Below are 21,865 nucleotides of genomic sequence, written 5' to 3' on the forward strand. Positions count from 1 at the left end.
GATGCCTTGGTCATGGCAAAAACAGGTCGTGTTAACTGGCCTGTGTGGATCTCTTAATATCTGCAATTGGGGTATCTCTGCTGCGCGAGTCCTGTTTAATTTCCAATCTCGTTTAAAGGGAGGAGTGTACCATCCCTTAGAGTTATTGTATCTCGGGCCTCCATAGATGATGTTTATTGGTTCGTTTTTTGTTACTTTTTATCGGTATGATTTTTAGGCAGGATGTTTTTTTAGTGGATTTACTGAAGCACCTCAGTGCTGGTATCTCAGTAAGGTTTAGTGGAATGGAGACCAAGGGAATTCCCTCCTTGCTGCTCGTCAGAACCCAGGTGCATAGCCAACATTCAGTCCCATGTGCCCGTATGGCAAACTCATGGCTCATAGACAGACAGGTATTTGTCCATGCTACTTGTGCCATGGTTAGGACCGTCAGCAGAACGAGCAACACTTGTGCCATTCTTGCATCCAATCTTCTTGCAGTCGGAGAGATGTATCCAACGCAGGTGGTTTTCAGCCTTCACTGCTGTCGGTGTAGTCAGCAGCACCTGGCATGGTCCGTTCCAGTGGGGGACGAGCTTCTTACGATCCCGATTTCTTATAAGTACGTAGTCCCCTGGTTGGACTATTTCACTCTGGTCACCATCAGATAGCGGCCTCTGGGACTCCTTTACCTGTAGATTTAATGCTGACAAAATATGGGTGAGCCGCTGAACATAGGTATCACAAAATGCTGGAGTAACTCAGCAAGTCAGTCAGCATCTCAGGAGAGAAGGAATGGGTGACGTTTCGGGTCGAGGCCCTTCTTCACACTGAACATAGGTTATCATTTGCCTGCACGTCCTCAGCTCCCTATTAACCCTTAGGCTGCTCAGCTTCCTCGGTCCTCATAGGCCTTGCTCTGGATCAGCCTGTTGTGCCTGCTGTGACGTTTTGATCTCTCCGGGCTCTATGCTCCTTCGCTCCTGCCTGGCATGGCACTGAAGTACTTCGCTGCAAGGCTGCTCCAGCTCAACAACCACTCCACTCTGCCATGCATCTCTGCCATCATCAACCACGGACTTCTACGACGACCCAGATATACATCCACAGAGGCTCCGGTCACAAGTTTGTCTACTCCCAGACCGGTCACTCCATCCCTGCACTCTGGTCAGCTGATCGGACTTCCACTCGTCCATTACGTCATCACAACAACGCACACGAGCGTGCCCCCTGTCTACAAGCCCTGGCTAAATCACCCGTGTCCATCCACACCACACAAAGCAACATGAAGCTCACTCTGCTCAACATCCGGTCCCTCAACAATAAAAGCCACATTCTGAATGACTTCATCCTGGAAAATAAACTGGACTTCCTCTGTCTGACAGAAACCTGGCAACAACCTCTGGATTGCCTCCCACTCAACCTCACTACACCCAACGGATACTCCTACATCAATACACCACGCTCGGAAGGCCGAGGTGTTGGGATTGCCGTAATTCACCGACAGGACTTCAAGATCAACCTCATCTCCATCTCATCTGCTCCTTCATTTGAACACCTGGCTTTCAAACTCTCTGGCCACACACAATTAGTCATGGCAGTTGTCTACCGCCCTCCCAAACCACACCCATCATTCCTTTCTGACTTCTCTGACTTTCTGACCCAGTTCTGTTCTCTCTCCCCCTCAATCCTCCTCCTCGGTGATTTCAACATCCATATGGACTCCACTGACTCCACAATAACCACTGACTTCACTGAAATACTCAACTGCTTTAACCTCACTCAACACGTCAATTTTCCCACCCATAACCGTGGGCACATTCTGGACCTTGTCTGCTCCACTGGACTAAATCTACATCACCTCTCTGGCTCCGACCCCACCCTCTCCGATCACTTAGCCATCTCCATGTCTGTCAACATTCCCACCCCAGCTCCAAAGCAAAAACGCAAAATCAACTTCCGTAAGCTGAACTCTGTTTCACCTACCTCGCTCTCATCCTCCCTCTCTGAAATAATGTCCGCCTCTCCCTTCGTTGACCTCCACAGCCCCTCTGACCTCACTGACTACTACAACCGCACTCTCTCCTCCTGCCTCGACCAGCTTGCACCTATAAAAACCAAAACAGTTTCCTTCACCCACTCTGCTCCCTGGTTTACCCCTGAACTCCGCGTGATGAAAACTCATGCCCGCCAACTTGAAAGACTCCGCAACAAAACAGGTCTCACAATTCACTCCCAAGCCTACAAAGACCACCTGCAGCACTACAAAGATGCCCTCTCCCGCGCCCACTCCACCTACTACTCTCAAATAATTCACTCTGGCTCCAGAAACCCAAAAACACTCTTCTCTACAATAAACAAACTCCTCAGCCCCCTGGACACCATCTCCCAATCATTCACAGTTGACAAATGCACCACTTTCCTTTCATTCTTCCAAAGCAAAATAGACAACATCTACAGCACCTTAACCACCAACGCACCTGCTCCCCCTCAAACCACCTGCCCCCCCTTATCCTGTCAGCTCCTGCCTCAGTTCTCCCCAATCTCCACCACCGACCTCTCTGACCTCTTCACAGGAATAAAAACTGCACCTGCTCTCTGGACCCCATCCCCTCCAGCTTTGTCAAGGCCTGCCTTCCTGCTCTCTCTCCACTTATCACTGCAACAATAAACTCCTCCCTGTCCACTGGCATCGTCCCGCCATCCCTCAAAATCGCTGCTGTCACCCCCATTCTGAAAAAACCTGGTCTAAACCCTGACACCCCAAACAACTTCAGACCAATCTCCAACCTACCCTTTCTGTCCAAAGTTTTGGAACGTGCTGTAGCTTCCCAACTCAAATACCACCTCTCTACCAATAACCTGTATGAAACTTTCCAATCCGGATTCCGCTCAAACCACTGTACTGAAACTGCGCTCCTCAAAATCACAAACGACATTCTCCTCTCCTCCGACGCTGGCAACCTCAACATCCTCATCCTACTTGACCTCAGCGCCGCCTTTGACACCATAAATCACTCCATTCTCCTCACCCGACTTGAAACCTCCCTTAACATCACCGGCACAGCCCTATCCTGGTTCAAATCTTACCTCTCTGACAGACACCAGTTCATCTCCATTAACAACTGTAAATCCCCCACCGCTCCCCTCCCCCAAGGTGTCCCCCAAGGCTCAGTCCTTGGCCCCCTCCTCTTCATCCTCTACCTGTTCCCCCTTGGTCAATTAATCCGCCGTCATGGTCTCAACTTCCACTGCTTCGCCGATGATATCCAGCTCCTCATCTCCACCAAGTCAATCTCCCCCACCACACACTCTACACTGACAAACTGCATCACTGAAATAAAATCTTGGCTTCAATCAAATTTCCTCAAACTCAATTGCAACAAATCTGAAATCATCATCATTAGTCCAAAAACGCTCACCAAATCCACCTAAAACTTCATCCTCAACATTGATGGTCTCCCAGTATCCACCTCCCCTCACATCCGGAATCTTGGAATCATCTTTGATCAAACCCTCTCCTTCGACAAACACATCAAACACATCACAAAGACAGCCTTCTTCCACCTCAAAAACATTGCCCGTCTCCGTCCATCCCTCTCCTCCACAGCTGCAGAAACCCTCATCCACGCCTTCATCACCTCCTGTCTGGACTACTGCAACAGCCTCCTCTATGGCGCACCCTCAAAAATCATCAGTAAACTTCAATACATTCAAAACTCCGCTGCCCGTCTACTCACCCACACCCCGATCCATGACCATATCACCCCCGTCCTTTACAAACTCCACTGGCTCCCCATCCCCCAGAGAATCCAGTACAAAATCCTCCTCATAACCTACAAAGCACTCCATAACCTGGCCCCATCCTACCTGACCGACCTCCTCCACAGGCACACTCCCACCTGCACCCTCCGCTCTGCTGCTGCCAATCTCCTATCCCCCCACATCCGGACCAAACTCAGATCCTGGGGGGACAGGGCTTTCTCCATCGCTGCTCCCACCCTATGGAACTCACTATCCCAAACCGTTAGAGACTCCTCCACACTCACCACATTCAAAACATCGCTGAAGTCTCACCTGTTCAGTACTGCCTTCAACCACTGAAGGTCACCTCACCTTCTGTCTCCTTTCTCTGTTCGTTTACATATTTACTTATTTATCTATTTATTCATTTCCCTATGTTCTCTAAATCTCTGTAAAGCGTCTTTGAGTATATGAAAAGCGCTATATAAATAAAATGCATTATTATTATTATTATTATTATCATTTCATTGTTTAACGCGTGTAAATCTAAGGTCCCTTCATAAATGATGCTTGCTCCCCAGGGGGTTCCTAGAGGTTTACAGTAGCGCAGCGGTAGAGTTGCTGCTTTACAGCGAATGCAGCGCCGGAAACACAGGTTCGATCCTGACTACGGGTGCTGCACTGTAAGGAGTTTGTACGTTCTCCCCGTGACCTGCGTGGGTTTTCTCCGAGATCTTCGGTTTCCTCCCACACTCCAAAGACGTACAGGTATGTAGGTTAATTGGCTGGGTAAATGTAAAAATTGTCCCTAGTGGGTGTAGGATAGTGTTAATGTACGGGGATCACTGGGCGGCACGGACTTGGAGGGCCGAAAAGGCCTGTTTCCGGCTGTAGATATATGATATGATATGATAATTTCTGCCGGGGATAGCTTCGTAGCACTATGGGGTGTTACCCTCATTTCAAATACCCCATTTCTTCTATTAGCTTGGTAATCTTGTTTTTCAACGCCCCATTGACTCTTTCCACCATCCCGGATGCCTGTGAATGGAGTACACAGTGAAATTGCTGTCGGATATTAAAATGTGCACATAGTTCCATATTAATAGTGGCAATAAAATGGGGACCATTGTCCGAGCTTATGACAATAGGTAGACCAAACCTGGCAATAACTTCTCTTAACAGCAGCACCTGGTATGGTCAGTTCCAGCGGGGGTCGAGTTTCTTACGATACCGATTTCTTATAAGTACATAGACCCCTGGTTGGACTATTTCACTCTGGTCACCGTCGGGTAGCGGCCTCAGGACTCCTTTACCTGTAGATGTAATGTTGACAAAATATGGGTGAGCCGCTGAACATAGGTTATCATTTCATTCAAGGATGAGAGGGGATCTTATAGAAACATATACAATTATAAAAGGACTGGACAAGCTAGGTGCAGGAAAAATGTTCCCAACATTGGGAGAGTCCAGAACCAGGGGCCACAGTCTTAGAATAAAGGGGAGGCCATTTAAAACTGAGGTGAGAAGGAACATTTTCACCCAGAGAGTTGTGAATTTGTGGAATTCTCTGCCACAGAGGGCAGTGGAGGCCAAATCACTGGATGGATTTAAGAGAGAGTTAGATAGAGCTCTAGGGGCTAGTGGAATCAAGGGATATGGGGAGAAGGCAGGCACGGGTTATTGATTGTGGACGATCAGCCATGATCACAATGAATGGTGGTGCTGGCTTGAAGGGCCGAATGGCCTCATCCTGCACCTATTTTCTATGTTTCTATGTAACAACAATGTTACCGTAGTTTCAGCAGTATTATTACTGGTCGGTAGAGCTTCAATCCACCTGCTAAATAAATCTAAAATCACTGAGCAATATTTATAGCAATGGGCCCTTGGCATTTTAATGAAATCAATCTCTATGCATTCAAACGGTTGTGATGGCATTGGCCTCACCCCTGAAGGTACCTTAATTGGTTTGCCTGGATTACATCGTTGGCAAATTGTACATTCAGAGACCTGCTTCAGCGCCTCTTGCCGGATTTTCGGGTGCCACCACGTTTCCTTTGGCATCCTAATCATTCTCTCCTTTCAAGCATGGGTAAGGGAGTGAATATATGTTAGTAAGACAGGTAAAAACGCAACAGGTACACAATCTTGTTCGAGAGGGGTCAGCCAGAGTCCCGTGGTGGAATCAATGGCACAGCCCTCTCGCTTCCATAGTTGTTTTGGGGCATCAGAGGCGTCCCTCTGTAAGGTACATATCTCCCCCATGTCTGGCAAGACCGTTCTGGTTGCTAGGACTGTGTTACCCTGGGGGACTGTGGTGAGGGAGAACTGAGCAGCATTTCTAGCAACCCGGTCGGCGTGTGCATTGCCTTTAGAAATTGGGTCGTCTTACTTCATGTGTGCATTTGATGATGGCGAGTTGTTTAGGGAGCTTGAGAGCAGATAAAAGATTACTAACATAGACTGCATTTTAATAGGTGTACCAGCAGAGATGAGAAAGCCTCGATGTTGCCATAATGCACCAAAGTCGTGTGCTACTTCAAAAGCATAGTGAGAGTCAGTGTAAATGTTAATGCACTTGTCTTGTGCCAAAATGCAAGCTCTGGTGAGGGCAAACAGTTCTGCCTGCTGAGCAGACACGGGGTTTTGGAATCGTCCTTCCTCCAACACTGTTGTAGTTTGGCTAACAATGGAGTAGCCGGACGTTCGCTGGCTCGTTTCAGTGAATATCATGGAAGAGCCGTCCACAAACCAGGTTGACTGAGCATTTTCCAGAGGAACGTCCAAGAAATCCTCCCTCGGGTTGGTCAGAATTGCATTGGGTCGGGCACAGTCATGTGGAGGATCCGTACATGGTTCGGGTGGCTGTGTCAGAAATGCTGAAGGATAATTCGTAGAGCAGTGCTGAAATGTCAAATTAGGGTTATTCAAAAGGGTCAATTCATAACGGCCCAATCGTGCCTGTGTCAGGTATTTGGTTTGTCCCGCTTTCATTAATGCTGTAACACAGTGAGTCGTGAAGATAACTACTGGTTGGTGCATGGTAATGTTTGCTGCGGTAGCAACAGCATCGTGGATACCAGGCACGATTTGCGTGTACGTTGGGTATCCGCGGGCGACAGCATCGAGTTTAATGGAGAAATAAGCTACTGGTCGTTTAACATTACCATGGCGTTGTGTGGGCACAGCAGATGCACAATCTTGGATGATGGTAACATGGCAACATAAAGCTGGACGGGCCGATCGTACAATGGATGTTCTGGTGTAATTGGGACTGGACCAGCTGTCGTATCCCGGCCGTAGCCTCAGGTTTCAATGGGTACTGGAGCACCACGGGGAGATGGACATCTGGCTTAAGTGTGACCATTACTGGGGTATTCCTTAACTCTATCCCTCTCTTACATACATTATCCATCCAACTCCGATCCCTACTCTCCTCATGCTTCTTCTCTGCCTCCTCTTTCCATTCCTTAATTCTCTTTTTCCATTCCTGCGTCTCTTTCCCATATTAACATCTCTGCTTTTTTAATCGTCTCTATGTTCCAAGTTCCTCCTCCTGGCCAGGATTCGTCTCCTAAACGTTTTGTCAACTTATAACTTAACACTCTATAATCGTTATTACTTTTAAGATTCAAATAACACATGTTGTACGGGCGTTCCCCTGTCACGTTTGTCCAAATTGTTACCCATTATTGCAGTGTCTTATAACACTTACTTCGTTGTGAACAACGGGCTTTTTACCTGCGGAGCCAATCTGCTGCCTTCCTTCTTCTGACGCTCTATAACCCTAGTTGACTTTTTTACTCTATTATCCAATTTTAATTTGGTCTTACCTTAGTTGTCTGTATCAGGGCTCTCGGCAGGGAACCAGGTCAATCTCTGATGACGGACCACATATGTTCCCGTGAGCTTCTTCGGGAGGTCGATCTCAAAGGGTCTGACTAGAGCTCAGTTTTCTCCCCGTCCAGTCCCGCTCCCTCTGCAGCATCTTACTCAGTCGTTGGTTGACGGTCCCATCGACCCTGCCGACTATGTCAATGTTAAAGTTCGCTTCTTCAAATACAGACAATACACAATGGGTGAGGTAACCCAACACAAGCTTTACTGATGATCAGCCAATGGGAGTGTTGGGGATACATGGGTCAAGTAAGCAACAACCACTTGACTCTCCGCGCCATCACTCCAAAGAACAAAGACGGGACAGGGTGTTTTATACTGTTTAAGTCAAGAAGACACATTCCTAAAGGCATTAGTCATGGTCCCAATATGCAGCAGCCCAGGACAAGTCTGGGCTTGTCTCTCTTATTAGTTAGCACCTTTCCACTAGAGAATGCCTACTAAAGAAGAAATACATAGCTACAAATGATAGTCCAGTATCCCATCATGCATCTATTATATATTTAAAGCATTTAACCCTTTCATAAGGGCCTGTTTCAGCAATGTTTTCACTCAGAGCCTATTGGGTGTATGGAATGAGCTGCCAGAGGAGGTCATTGAGGCAAGTACTACAACAACATTTAAAAGACAGGTCCAATGGATAGGCAAGGTTTAGATGGATATAGACCACCAAATGTGGGCAAATGCGACTAGCTTAGATGGGGCGACTTTATCGGCATGGATAGGTTAAGTCGAAGGACCTGCTTCTGCGCTGTTTGATTCTCTAACTCTAATTAAGGTCCCGGTGCTGATCCAAGTAGAACACCATTGATCACAGATCTCCAGTCAGAGAGACACCCCTTTACCACTACCCTCTTTAATGGCCAAGCCAATTTTCTATCAAGTTTACCAACTCACAATGGATCCCATATAATTTAATCTTCAGAACAAGCCTAACATGGGGGAAAATGCTTTACTGATGTTCATGTAGGTAACATTCACTGGCCTCCCCTCCATCAATCATCTTTGTCATTTCCTGAAAATAGTCAATCAGATAATAATAATAATAATAATGCATTACATTTATATAGCGCTTTTCTAAACACTCAAAGACGCTTTACAGGGTTTACTAAAGCATAGAAAAGAAAAGAAATAGATAAATAAGTAAATGAACAGAAAAGGAAAAATAAGGTGAGGTGACGGTCAGTGGTTGAAGGCAGTGCTGAACAGGTGAGACTTCAGTGATGTTTTGAATGTGGTGAGTGAGGAGGAGTCTCTGATGGTCTGAGGTAGTGAGTTCCAGAGTGTGGGAGCAGCGATGGAGAAAGCCCTGAGATTATTGAAACACGGTCTTCCCCACATAATCCCAAGGTGAAAAGCAGTCCATGCTTTTACAGATGCAACTAAATCCTGTCACTAAAAAAATGTCTTCAATAGTTTTGCTTACCACTGATGTAGGATTAACCAGCCTACAACTTCCTTGTTTGTCCCTTTTGTTCTAAAACAAAGTAGCAACGTTGGCTTTTCTCCAGTCTTCTTGGTCCTGGCTCAATAGCTGTGTAGGCAGAGCATTAATCTGACGACATGAACCGTCACCACTGAAAGTTGTGAACTGCATGTATATTGTTTTGGATTTTTAGCAACCAGGGTCTCGCATGGCTTGTGCCTTACTTAAAAACCTGCACATTCATTATTTGTAATCAAAGGCAATATCTGGTGGAAATGCAGACTTGATGAACAAGATCAAGATCAAACCCTTTCTTTACCCGTTGTGCATTAAGCATTATTAATAAACCTTATTAAGGTGAGGATTTTAAGAAAAGATTTGGCAACACATTCTAAACATCCTGGTATCACAAAATGCTGGAATAACTCAGCAGGTCAGGCAGCATCTTGGAGAGAAGGAATGGGTGACGTTTCGGGTCAAGACCCTTCTTCAGACAGATGTCAGGGGGGGCGGGACAAAGAAAGGATATAGGTGGAGACAGGAAGACAGTGGGACAACTGGGAAGGGGGAGAGGAAGAGAGGGACAGAGGAGCTATCTAAAGTTAGAGAAGTCAATGTTCATACCGCAGGGCTGCAAGCTGCCCAAGCGAAATATGAGGTGCTGTTCCTCCAATTTCCGGTGGGCCTCACTATGACACTGGAGGAGGCCCATGACAGAAAGGTCAGACTGGGAGTGGGAGGGGGAGTTGAAGTGCTCAGCCACCAGGAGATCAGGTTGGTTAAGGCTGTGACAATAACAAACAAGAAAATCCAACTATCATCTCCTGACATTCACTGGAAGTTACTTAACCGAATCTGCAATATACATATATGGGGATTATCATTAACCAGAAACTGAACTAGATTAGCTATTTACACAAAGTGGCTAAAAGAGCAGGTTAGGGGCTAGTAATCTTGCAGCAGGCAGGATGGCATGGCGGTGCAGCAGTAGAGTTGCTGCCTTACTACACTTGCACTGCCAGAGACCCAGGTTCAATCCCGACTAAGGGTACTGTCTGTATGGGGTTTGTACGTTCTCCCCGTGACCTGCGTAGGTTTTCTCCGAGATATTTGGTTCCTTCCCACACTCCAAAGACGTACAGGTTTGTATGTTAATTGGCTTGGTATAAATGTAAATTGTCCCGAGTGTTTGTAGGATAGAGTTAATGGTTTGGTAAAAATGTAAATGTAAATAGTCCCTCGTGTGTGTAGGATGGTGTTGAGGAGTGGGGATTGTTGGTAGGTGCGGACTCAGTGGGCCGAAGAGCCTGTTCCCACACTGTATCTCTAAACTAAACTAAACTAAAGCAAGCAACTCCCCTCCTAACTCCCCAAAACCTGTCCCCATCGGCAAAGCTCAAGTCAGGAGCGTGATGGAATACTCTCCATTTGTCCAGATGAGCACATCTTCAACAATACTCAAGAGCCTTGATACCAAACAGGACACAGTGCTTCTCTTAATTGACACCCATTCACATTCATCCACTCACCGCACCCCTGACACAGAATGGCAGCAGTTTGCACCATCTACAGGATGCTCTGGAGCAAGTCACTGAAACTCTTGAGGAGGCACCTTCCAAATCCATAAGAAGGACTAGGGCAGCCAAAGCATGAGGGTGCTGACCGACGGACGAGGGTGGACCACGTGGAAGTGGGGTCGCTGCTGCCAGGGGGTGAACAAAGGTCATCTACAGATTAAATTTTATGGACATTGGGAGGATTTGCAAATGAGGGCTACTACCTTTGAGAACTCGTCAAGAAAAGCAAAAGGAAATTTGAGGACTCATTTGTTGGGGGACGATGTTATGTTCTGGGAGTATAGAAACTCTCACCATGCACTAACACTAGTTAACATACACTACATTTCATTTCCTTCATCTAAATCTCGTCATGTGTCTTCTACAGGAATCCAGCTCCCCATAGAGTAATATATGGCTACCTATTATCCACAAGAGGGTGTTGTGACTTTTTCTAATTAGCTTCATTAATTAGCGTGCAACTTTTTGCACTGATGAGTTATGAATTCCTTCTCAATGATTTTTTTGCTAAATTTCAAGTAGATACCAGAGATGGGTCACTAAAAGTTAAAATCTAGACACATTTTCGATGTCCATTTGGAATTGCAGCCATAATGTGATTAATGTTAGATATTAAATTTGAGACAACATTTAAATTGTCACAATCCGAAGTTTCCGTAATTCCTGAACTTCCTCAAAGCTCTATTATCCTTATGCTGACTCACACCAAAACATATTCACTCATTCATAAGTCATAGGGGCAGAATTTGGCCATTCGGCCCATCAAGTCTACTCAGCTATTCAATCATGGCTGATCTATCTTTTCCTCTCGACCCCATTCTCCTGCCATCTCCAACGAGAGAGAGCCTCGCCATCTCACCTAAACATTCAATGACATCCCTAAGTCTGCAACAATGAATTTACTGGAAGCAAATATTGACAAGAAACTCAAATGGACCAAAGGGCATAAATGCCTTGGTTACTATTGTAGTCAATACTGGATATTCTGGGATGAATAGTGCATTGCCTGAATTCCCACCATCAACATGCCAGCATTGTAATGAAATACTTTCCACCTGCCAGTTCCGTTGCAAATTCAGCAACATTCAAGAAGCTCAGCACTATCCATGAGAATGTAACCCACAAAATCAGAACTTATCCGCTACTTTAAACATTCATTACCTCCACCATTGTTATTCTGTTATTGAAAAATATGCTTTCTGCCTAATTCAAAACAACATTATCAAAGCAACACCTCCTAGCAAAACACCTCAAACACTCAACTAGTTAGAATAACGAGGGTAGTACATGAATGAAACATCACCACCTCCAACTGTCCTTCCTGACCACAAACACCCTCGACCCTGCTCAAAAATATAATCGAGATTAACAACACTTTATGCAAGGAAATTATTGCTGATGGTGGGAATTTAAATATAAACACGCTGACTCTCCCAGCTGAGCATTTCGATCCATCCAATTCCAGATCGACCCAGTTTAGATTATCGTCACAAGTACCGAGGGTACAGTGAAAAGCTTTTGTTGCATGCCAACCAGTTTCTAATATTTTCTGTTTTATTTGGGAATGAGATTTCTTTTTACACCTTTAAAAGAGTCTTTTAACAACTGAGTCATATCTCAGTATCCCCATCCTAAAATGTGTGCACACCAAAAGCCACATCACATTCCTCATGCTTTCCTGGTTCAGAGATGTTCCTCCTTTACTGCTCCCACCACTGAACCTTTGTATGAAGTGTCTACTTCCAATGTTGTCTGAACCTTAGATAAAGTCATATGTTCAACTGGGTTTTATGACTGAAAACATATGGGCATAGTAAATGGTTCAGAGAATATACAGATCATTAAATAACCTTCAAGTATGTGAAAGCCCATCAAACAAAAGGCATGCCTGATCCTATAAATACCATTTAGCTACTTGTTTTTCTAAATATTCAGCCAGTTGTGACAGATCTATCTTGCACACTGTATATAATTTGCATTTTAGGAAGTGCTCCTTCAATCAGTTTGGGACTATACAAGTAAGGGGATCTTTAACAAGTAGTTTCAGTTTTATCTGAAAAGCATAGTTAAATGCTGTAAGTTGTATTTTACAAATTCTTTGCAGGTCTAATTGTAAAACATTAAAATGAGTCACATGTAGTGCTCAGGGGAATTTGTAGTGCAGATAGTGAAATATCCCCTAACCTTTACGCCAATCCTTTGGATTTCAGCCTAACTAGGTGGGTAATTTACGGAACTACTATGGAAATTCTACCCAACTACATGGGAAATCATGAAAAGTTTATGCCTGAATTTGCAACAAAAAAAAACTCAACACTGTCAAACTCTTATCCTTAGGTGCAGAAATTATAATCCATCAAAACTGTGTGTCAGCAGAAATAAGTGGAAATTTCTAACCCAATGTATTTTTTATACAGTGTACAAATGTAAATTCATAAAGTATGTCTTCTTATTAATTGGCTCAAGGCATCCAAATTTATTATAATGACAGCTATGTAGAAAAGAGCCAGAGCACAGAAAGAATATTTAGAAATAGAAAATTCCCATTACGTTTGAAAACCCTGTCACATTTTGACAACCCTTCCAGACCTCCTCCTCTCCATATCACTTCAAAAAGGAAAAGGTTCCTTTCACATTGTCTTTTGTAACATCAAAGCTTCCCAAAGTACTTTCAAGCAGACAGTGATCTCGAAGTGGCTGAAAATGTTTTTAAAAAACCAGCAGATGCTGGAAATCTGAAATTAAAGACGATTCTTCAGCCTGAAAGACTAACTCAGCCTGAAAGAGTTAGTCTTTCAGGCTGAAGAATCGTCTTTAACTTCAGATTTCCAGCATCTGCTGGTTTTTTAACATTTTTTTTACTGTCCACAGATATTGCCTGACCTGCTGAATGTTTCCAGATTTTTCTGTTTATTGTTACTTTTTATGCACATGAATACCATAATCACCAATGCAATAATGACCAAATAATCCAGTTTAGTGAAGTTGGTTAAGGAATAAATATCTGCCAGGTTACCAGAGAGAACTCCTGTTATTTCTATCATTATTGCAATGGGGCCCCTGATATCCATCCAAAAATATAATGCTTTATTCTGAAAAGTGCCACTTTCAGCAGTGCAGCACTTCCTCATTTCTATACAAGATCGGTACTATGTGCTCAAATGCTCAAGTATAAAGAGATTTGAAACTACATGGCAATCGTTTAAAAAGAAGGATGCTAATACTGACCCACATCTGTGCTACATAAAGAGCTATGTTTATCACCAATTTGTGCTGATACATTTAATGGCTTTCCTTGGGTCTGCTAACTCTTAATGTTCTTTGTTTGCTACATTTGCTTCAATACGGCGAACATTGATTGAATTGAATTAAATAAATTTTATTAGCCTAGTATGTATACATACAAGGAATTTGCCTTGGCGCTTTGCTCGCAAGTAACAACACGACATACAGTAAAAATTAAACATAAAACATAAGACACCAAAACATTACGAATAAAACATTATAGTTTAAACATGTGAAGAATGAAATAAAATACTAGAGCAAAAGGAGGCTACAGACTTTTGTTTATTGAGTATAGCTACTGCTTGTGGGGAAAAAAATTGTTTTTATGTCTGGTTGTGGCGGCTTTGACAGTCCAGAGTAGCCTTCCAGAGGGAAGTGCTTCAAAGAGTTTGTGGCCAGGGTGAGAGGGGTCAGAGATCTTACCCGCTCGCTTCCTAGCCCTTGCAGTGTACAGTTCGTCAATGGGGGAAGGTTGCAGCCAACAACCTTCTCGGCTGATCGAACGATGCGCTGCAGCCCCCGCATGTTATGCTTGGTGGCTGAGCCAAACCAGACCATGATGGAGAAGGTGAGGACAGACTCTATAATGGCAGTATAAAACTGGACCATCATTGCCTGTGGTGGATTGTGTTTTCTCAGCAGTTGCAGGAAGTACATCCTTGGGCCTTTTTGACTGTGGAGTCGATGGTGGCCCCCCATTTGAGGTCCCTGGAGATGATGGTTCCAAGGAACTTAAATGACGCCACAGATGTGACTGTTGTTGTTGATGCTGAGTGGGGGGAGGGGAGGCTCTCCTAAAGTCTACTATCAATTCCACTGTCTTAAGAGCATTGAGCTCCAGGTTGTTGCGATGGCACCAAGATGCCAGCTGTATCACTTCCTGTCTGTAGGCAGATTCCTCCCCATCCTGGATCAGTCCAATCAGGGTGTGGTGTCATCCGCAAACTTGAGAAGATTGAGAGAGGAGTCTGTGGAGGTGCAGTCGTTGGTGTAGAGACAGTAAAGGAGAGGGGAGAGTAAGCAGCCTTGCGGTGCTCCTACGCTGAGTGTCTACGGGTCCGAGATGTGCTTTCCCAGCCTCACATGCTGCTTCCTGTCTGTCAGGAAGTTGGTGATCCACTGACAGAAGGGTTCAGGCACAGTCAGCTGGGAGAGTTTGGAGTGTAGTAGCTCTGGCACAATGGTGTTAAATGCAGAGCTAAAATCCACAAACAAGATCCTTGCATAGGTCCCCTGGTGGTCTAGGTGCTGGAGGATGAAGTGCAGGCCTAGGTTGACTGCATCATCCACTGATCTTTTGGCCCGGTTTGCAACTGCAGAGGGTCCAACAGGAGGTTTGTGATATTTTTCAGGTGGGCCAGCACAAGTCTTTCAAGGGTCTTCATGACTACAGAGGTCAGTGCGACAGGCCTGTAGTCATTAAGACCAGTAATCCTTGGCTTTTTGGGTACAGGAACAATAGTGGAAACTTTGAAGCAGGCAGGAACAGTGCAGGTTTGCAGGGACTGGTTGGAAATGTCTGTGTAGGCTGGTGCTATTGAGGTTGTGCAGCGTAGGTTCATGAGGTTAATCCCTGGGATGTAGGGACTGTCATATGAGGAAAGATTAGAAAGACTGGGCTTGTATTCACTGGAGTTTAGAAGGATGAGAGAGGATCTTATAGAGATGGAAAAAAAATTATAAAAAGGACTGGACAAGCTTGATGCAGGAAAAATGGTCCCAATGTTGGGGGAGTCCAGAACCAGGGGACACAGTCTAAGAATAAAGGGGAGGCCATTTAAAACTGAGGTGAAACATTTTCACCCAGAGAGTTATGAATTTGTGGAATTCTGCCACAGAAGGCAATGGAGGCAAATTCATTGGATGAATTTAAAAGAGAGTTAGATAGAGCTCGAGGGGCTCGTGGAATCAAGGGATATGGGGAGAAGGCAGGCACCTGATTGTGGATGATTAGCCATGGTAACAATGAATGGCGGTGCTGGTTCGAAGGGCCAAATGGCCTCCTCCTGCACCTATTTTCTATGCCAGTTGTTCGGCACAGAGTTTGAGGGTAGAGGGGGGAAACATTGTCCGGTCCTGGAGATTTCCAGCTTTTCTGTCTCCTGAATAGCTTCTCCACCTCCTCAATTAGTTAGGAGGAGTTAAACACAGTGAGTGGGAGTATACAGTTCTTAACAGACCTGCGATGAGAGCTGTGAGCAGACGGGGGGAACAGAGCAGCCAGCTACGACTTGTCTACGAAATAAGTACAGCCTGGTATGTTCATCTCCTTGTTTGTACAACTACTTCAATAATAGACCGTGGGCCGAGGTCACATCACATATCTACTGGTCTAAGGCCCCCCTCGGTCATGGCTGACCGTGGGTGATGCATCCTGGTTGTTGGCTGCTTGCTCCAAACCTCGGCTAGAGCAGCGTCGATGTGTGGTTGGATGAAAGCCTGGGTGATGTCATATGAAGGACAGGCTGGTGCCCATGCAGCACGTCCCCCCGCTCCACGTCATTGATCGATCCAAAGGAACAGCAGAGTTGTTACAATTTGGCACCAGGGCTGTCGCAGGAGCTGCCAGAACGAGGGTGTAGACAACGACGAACTGCCTTAAGGACTCCAACTCCAGATTTTTCTTGAGGTTTACTCCTGGAGCCTTTTCCATGACTGGATATGGCCACAAGGCAGCGGAGGTTTTAGATCAGAGTTTTCCCTCTCCTAGATGGACTGCCTTCCCAGGCCGACGAGCCTCATCTGCCCGAGACTCATGGGGGCAGGAGCGTCTACCTTTCCGTCTATAGCACCTGCCCACTGCATCCTTCATCCGCCTTCCAAGCCATTGTGACGCTCCACTAAAGTCAGCAATCATCCTCCGCCTGTTTCACCGTTGAGATCTTGGTTGGATTGCTCTTTGTCAGGGACTTCCCCCTCTACCTTATCACCATGGACGACCCTACCAGGAGCGTAGATCCAGACGGCATCGCTCTCAGGATCTCAGGACCACACAAGCTTCTCCACCACGACAAGGTGACAATCCACAGAGATCTACTGGTATTCATAACATATTGTGTAAAAATATTATAGAAATTATATCTGAAACTCGTCAAGAACAAAACATGCACATATTTTTAAAATATGGAAAAAGCCTCCAGAATCTTGTCAATTTTCCGAGTAGTAATTGTCCAATCAAAGCACGTTTGTCATTGAGTCGGACGCAATTGACCGATCATGTGCTTTGTTTCAGGCTGGCTAGGCAGGGAGCCCATGTGTCACTGTCCCTTCACTGTTGATGGGTCAAACTCCTGCAGTAAATCCTGGCAAAACCCTGCAGTGCCTGTTCACAATTCTCTCTCTGAGCTCCCGGAAAGCTGCGGAGAAATGATATCAACAAACTTCTTTTAAGAGCCACTGAATACATCCTTAAGAGATATATGCTGGTGTAATGTTTTCTTATAGTGTTTACATTTCTAATTTAAGTTTACTTTAGAGAAAACTTTAGAGTGTAAACATCAGGGATACTCTCACAAATAAGCTGAAGTGTCTATGTTGTTCTCTCTGCCATTCACTAGTACCGTGCCTCATGCTGTATTTGAAATTTCTTTCAATTCCTAAACCCTAGGTGCTATCAATCTAATCTTGTTCTTGAATATATTCACTGATCGAGAATCTATGATGAGGTAGAAATCTGCTTGGATGAAGAAATGTCTGCTTTGTGATGTGCCTGACCAACTAAGCTGGCAAGTTTTAGTTTCCTCGACACAGTAAACAATTAGTAACAGTTGTCTATCTGGAATTAAAAGAATGTTTAAAATATTTTGGTCATGCGTGTTCAGAATTCTCTCTCTGAGCTCCTGGAAAGCCGCGGAGAAACCGGGACCGGATCAGGCCAGAGCGGGGTCTTGTATTGTATTGTATTGTATCTCAAATGTGTGGGCATATTGGGGCTGGTGATGAAACCTGCATCTTCTCCAATGTACTAGTACAAGTAAAGAGCCACAAGGGGAGCACAGTGTTGCAAACATACGCATTTTTCATGTTCGTCTACGCATGTTCGTCTACTTTTTGCACAGAAAGTTTGATGAGAAGGCTGAACATTGCAGGACCAAAGACCAAAATTCTCTTGCGTACCATGAACCAAGTGAAGCCTGTGATCAGTCGTCACATCTCAGGTTTGGAAACATCTAGTCTGGATAAAGACGATTTTATTCAACTATCTAATGTGTTTACACATAAGATATGCCTGTTTCTCAGCTAAACATTCCCAGACAAGAAGGCCTGAAACAATGGCCTTACTTGAAGGATGTCAAGATTCCTGAAATAGACTCTGGCATTGGCCTACTCATTGGAACTAATGCTTCAAAGGTATTGGAACCTTGGGAGCTGGTCAACAGCCAAGGGGATGGACCATACGCTGCGAGAACCCTACTGGAGTGGGTCATCTATGGTCCCCTAAGAAGAGACGACGACAGCAGGGATGTAAATGGCTACCCTGTTGCTGCGATCAATCGAATATCCATTGCAAACCTAGAGGAGTTCTCATCAGATTCAGACAGGAACTGGTTGCTTTGATGGCTGACATCAGGTCAAGGTATCAGAAAAGCATATTGACTATGTGATTTCTGTGGTGGCCCGATGGTGATGTGCAGCAAGATCTTATTGAATATTGGATGAAGGTACATCTTTTTGGAGCCGTGTCGTCACAAAGTTGTGCAAACTTTGCATTAAGGAAAACCGCTGAGGACAACAAAGTTCACTTTCCAGCAGAGGTGACAAACACAGTATAGAACAACTTCTACGTAGATGATTGTTTAAAATTCATGCCTTCGGAACAAGAAGCAGTTCAAAAGGTAAGAGATCTGACTGCCGTCTGCCTAATGGGAGGATTCATGCTGTCAAAATGGATCAGCAACAGCCGTGCTGTATCTGGCAGATCTCTTTTGGAAATGGTGGATAAGTTAATGGATGAATTTAAAAGAGAGTTAGATAGAGCTCTAGGGGCTCGTGGAATCAGAGGATATGGGGAGAAGGCAGGCACAGGTTACTGATTGTGGATGATCAACCATGATCACAATGAATAGTGTTGCTGGCTTGAAGGGCCAAATGGCCTCCTCCTATTTTGCCAAATGGCCTCCTCCTCCTATGTTTCTATGGGACTAGTCGAACGTCGTGCGGTATTTGGAGCTCCTGACCGGTCTAAACCTGAGACTGCAAGCTCTGCGATGTTAATGTCCGCGGCCGCGGTAAGAGTGTCAATCCCAGGCAAGGGATCGCATGCTCAGATGTTAAGTTCACGCCCCGCGGGGGCTGAAAGGCAGTCCCAAGCAAGGCCTCCAGCTCCACGATGTTAGGTCGCAGAACGACCGGAGATACAACCTGCAAAACAATTGCATCTCCGTCAAGGTAAGAGATTGAAAAAAGTTTCCCCCTGACCCCCTCCCCCACCCCGCACATAAAACAAACCAGAGAACATTTACACAAACTTTTAAAACTTACCAAAAAATAAACAAAAAATGTTCAAAAACAGGCAGACTGTGGGCGAGGCAGCCATTGTGCAGCGCCCCCTGGTGGTGAAAGATCAATATATAGAGGGTGAGGAAAATTGTTGAGAAAAATAATGAACTATTGGATTGAAGCAGTATATCAAAAAATTTATTCCATTTTCTTTTGCACTGCATATATATTTCTATTCCTCTTATGCATGCCTGCAACAATAAACATGTTCAAAGGGGCATAAACAGCTGAATGACATGACCAAAATTTAGCAGAATTGGAAGAGAGTACAATGGATTGCTTTATAATAATAATAATAATAATCCATTTATTTTATATAGCGCCTTATCACATGCTCAAAGCGCTTTACAAAAACAATTAACATAGAAACAAACAGACAAACTATCCTGACGGAAAAGCGGCGAATACACAACGCCAGCGTCCTCTCACGTCAGGGTCCGGCAGTAGACATTAAAAAGCACAAGACACACAGATATAATTTTTTACACAAAACAGCCATCACAGTGATTGCTCTAGGCATACCCTCACTGTGATGGAAGGCAAAGTCTTATCTCCTCCTTATTCTTCTCCCGTGGTGCCACGAGGTGATCGAGGCTCCCAACTTTTTGAAGCCCCCACCGGGCGATGGAAAGTCCCAGGGCCGAGCCGAGCAGGCCGATGAAAGTCCTGAGCCTATGAGTCCTGAGCCTATGTCACTTACTAACCCTAACCCAAGACCCCAAACGCAAGACCGCCAACCCAAGACCCCAAAGCCAAGACCCCAAACACAAGACTCCCAACCCAAGACCCCAAACACAAGACCCCCAACCCAAGATCCCAAACACAAGACCCCCAACCCAAGACCCCAAATCCAAGACCCCAAACCCAAGATTTCAAACCCAAGACCCCAAGACCCTAAAGCCAAGGCCCCAAAGCCAAGCCAAGTGTAACACTAGAACCTGGGTCTTGGTGCTCTTTTTAAACTGCCTCTACCTGTGAGTCACCTTCTTTTGTAACAAACTTCACAGCCAATTAACTCTTTACTCCGTTTTTAAACTGCCTGCTTCTTTTTAGATTTAGAGATACAGCGCGGAAACAGGCCCTTCGGCCCACCGAGTCCGCGCCACCCAGCGATCCCCACACATTAACACACTAGGGACAATTTTTTTTAAATTATTTTAATTTTTTTTACATTTACCCAGTCAATTAACCTACATACCTGTACGTCTTTGGAGTGTGGGAGGAAACCGAAGATCTCGGAGAAAACCCACACTGGTCACGGGGAGAACGTACAAACTCTGTACAGACAGCACCCATAGTCAGGATCGAACCTGAGTCTCCAGCGCTGCATTCGCTCTAAGGCAGCAACTCTACCGCTGCGCCACCGTGCCGCGGCTCCACACAAGTACAATGATGGCAAATTAAAGTTGCCCCATCCGCCTGCAAATGACCCATATCCTACCATTCCCTACATTTTCTTATGACGGTCTATATGCTTCGGAAGAACGACTACCGTATCTGCTTGCATCGACACACCTGACAGCGCATTCCAGGAACCTGACACTGTCTTTTAACAAAACTCTCATCGTGTATTTATTTTCATTTTGTTATCTTTTGCCCTCACTCTTTTGACATTTCCGTCTCTGGAGGAGAGACTGACTCCTTACCAATTTGATGTCTCGAGTAACATTATACATCCATCAGATCTCCTTTCGGCCTCTAACGCGGTAGAGAAAACAATACAAGTCTGTTCAATCTCTCCTTAAACTCGAGAAATACAGTGTGGAAACAGGCCCTTCAGCTCATCCGTCCGGCGTCGACTAGCGATTATCCTGTACGCTGGCATTATCTTACACACCATGCACAATTCACAATTCCAACTAACCAGTAAAAAACTGCCAACTAACCTTAAAAAAACTGCCTGTCTTTGAACTCTGGGGGAAAACTGTAGCACTCGGAGAAAACCGACGCGGTCACTTGGAGGTGGAGCAAACTCCAGACAGACAGCACCCGTAGTCAGGATCGAACCCGGGTCTCTGGTGCAGTAAGGTTGCAACACTACCACTGCGCCACTGGAGATTTGTAGTGTACTCTACTTTTATTTAATACTCTCCAATGCAGACAACATTGGCATAAAATGGGCTCGTCCGGGGTTTGAACCCGGGACCTCCCGCATATTAGGCAATTTTCTCCCGAAGCGGGAATCATACCTCTAGACCAACGAGCCGGTAGCACTTCACATTGATTTGACCTGGAATTCAATAGGTTATTGACTCAAAGTTAACATATTCGAGAATATGTTTTGCTTATATGGGCCATGCTGTCGATGAGTGGTCCAACGTGGTGGATTCCACAGCCCCCTCTTTGGAGCCGTGAGTTCAAATCGCACTATTGCCAATGTTCTGACTTCCACTTACTCTTTTTGAGTATCACCTATCAAAGTCCAGTAGCTCCCGTCTGCGGCGAGGCTGAAATG

At 45.2% G+C, this 21,865-nt stretch overlaps 1 non-coding gene across 1 annotated transcript; it reads right to left on the reverse strand.

Moving 5' to 3' along the window:
* Positions 1 to 21,528: 21,528 nt before the first annotated feature.
* On the reverse strand, positions 21,529 to 21,616 carry trnap-cgg (transfer RNA proline (anticodon CGG)). Its single transcript is given in 2 exon segments — positions 21,529 to 21,564; positions 21,581 to 21,616. It is a non-coding gene; the product is annotated as a tRNA-Pro (tRNA).
* Positions 21,617 to 21,865: the final 249 nt, after the last annotated feature.

The sequence above is a fragment of the Rhinoraja longicauda genome, chromosome 11 (assembly GCF_053455715.1).
Source record: "Rhinoraja longicauda isolate Sanriku21f chromosome 11, sRhiLon1.1, whole genome shotgun sequence".
In the NCBI taxonomy this organism is placed as follows: domain Eukaryota; kingdom Metazoa; phylum Chordata; class Chondrichthyes; order Rajiformes; family Arhynchobatidae; genus Rhinoraja; species Rhinoraja longicauda.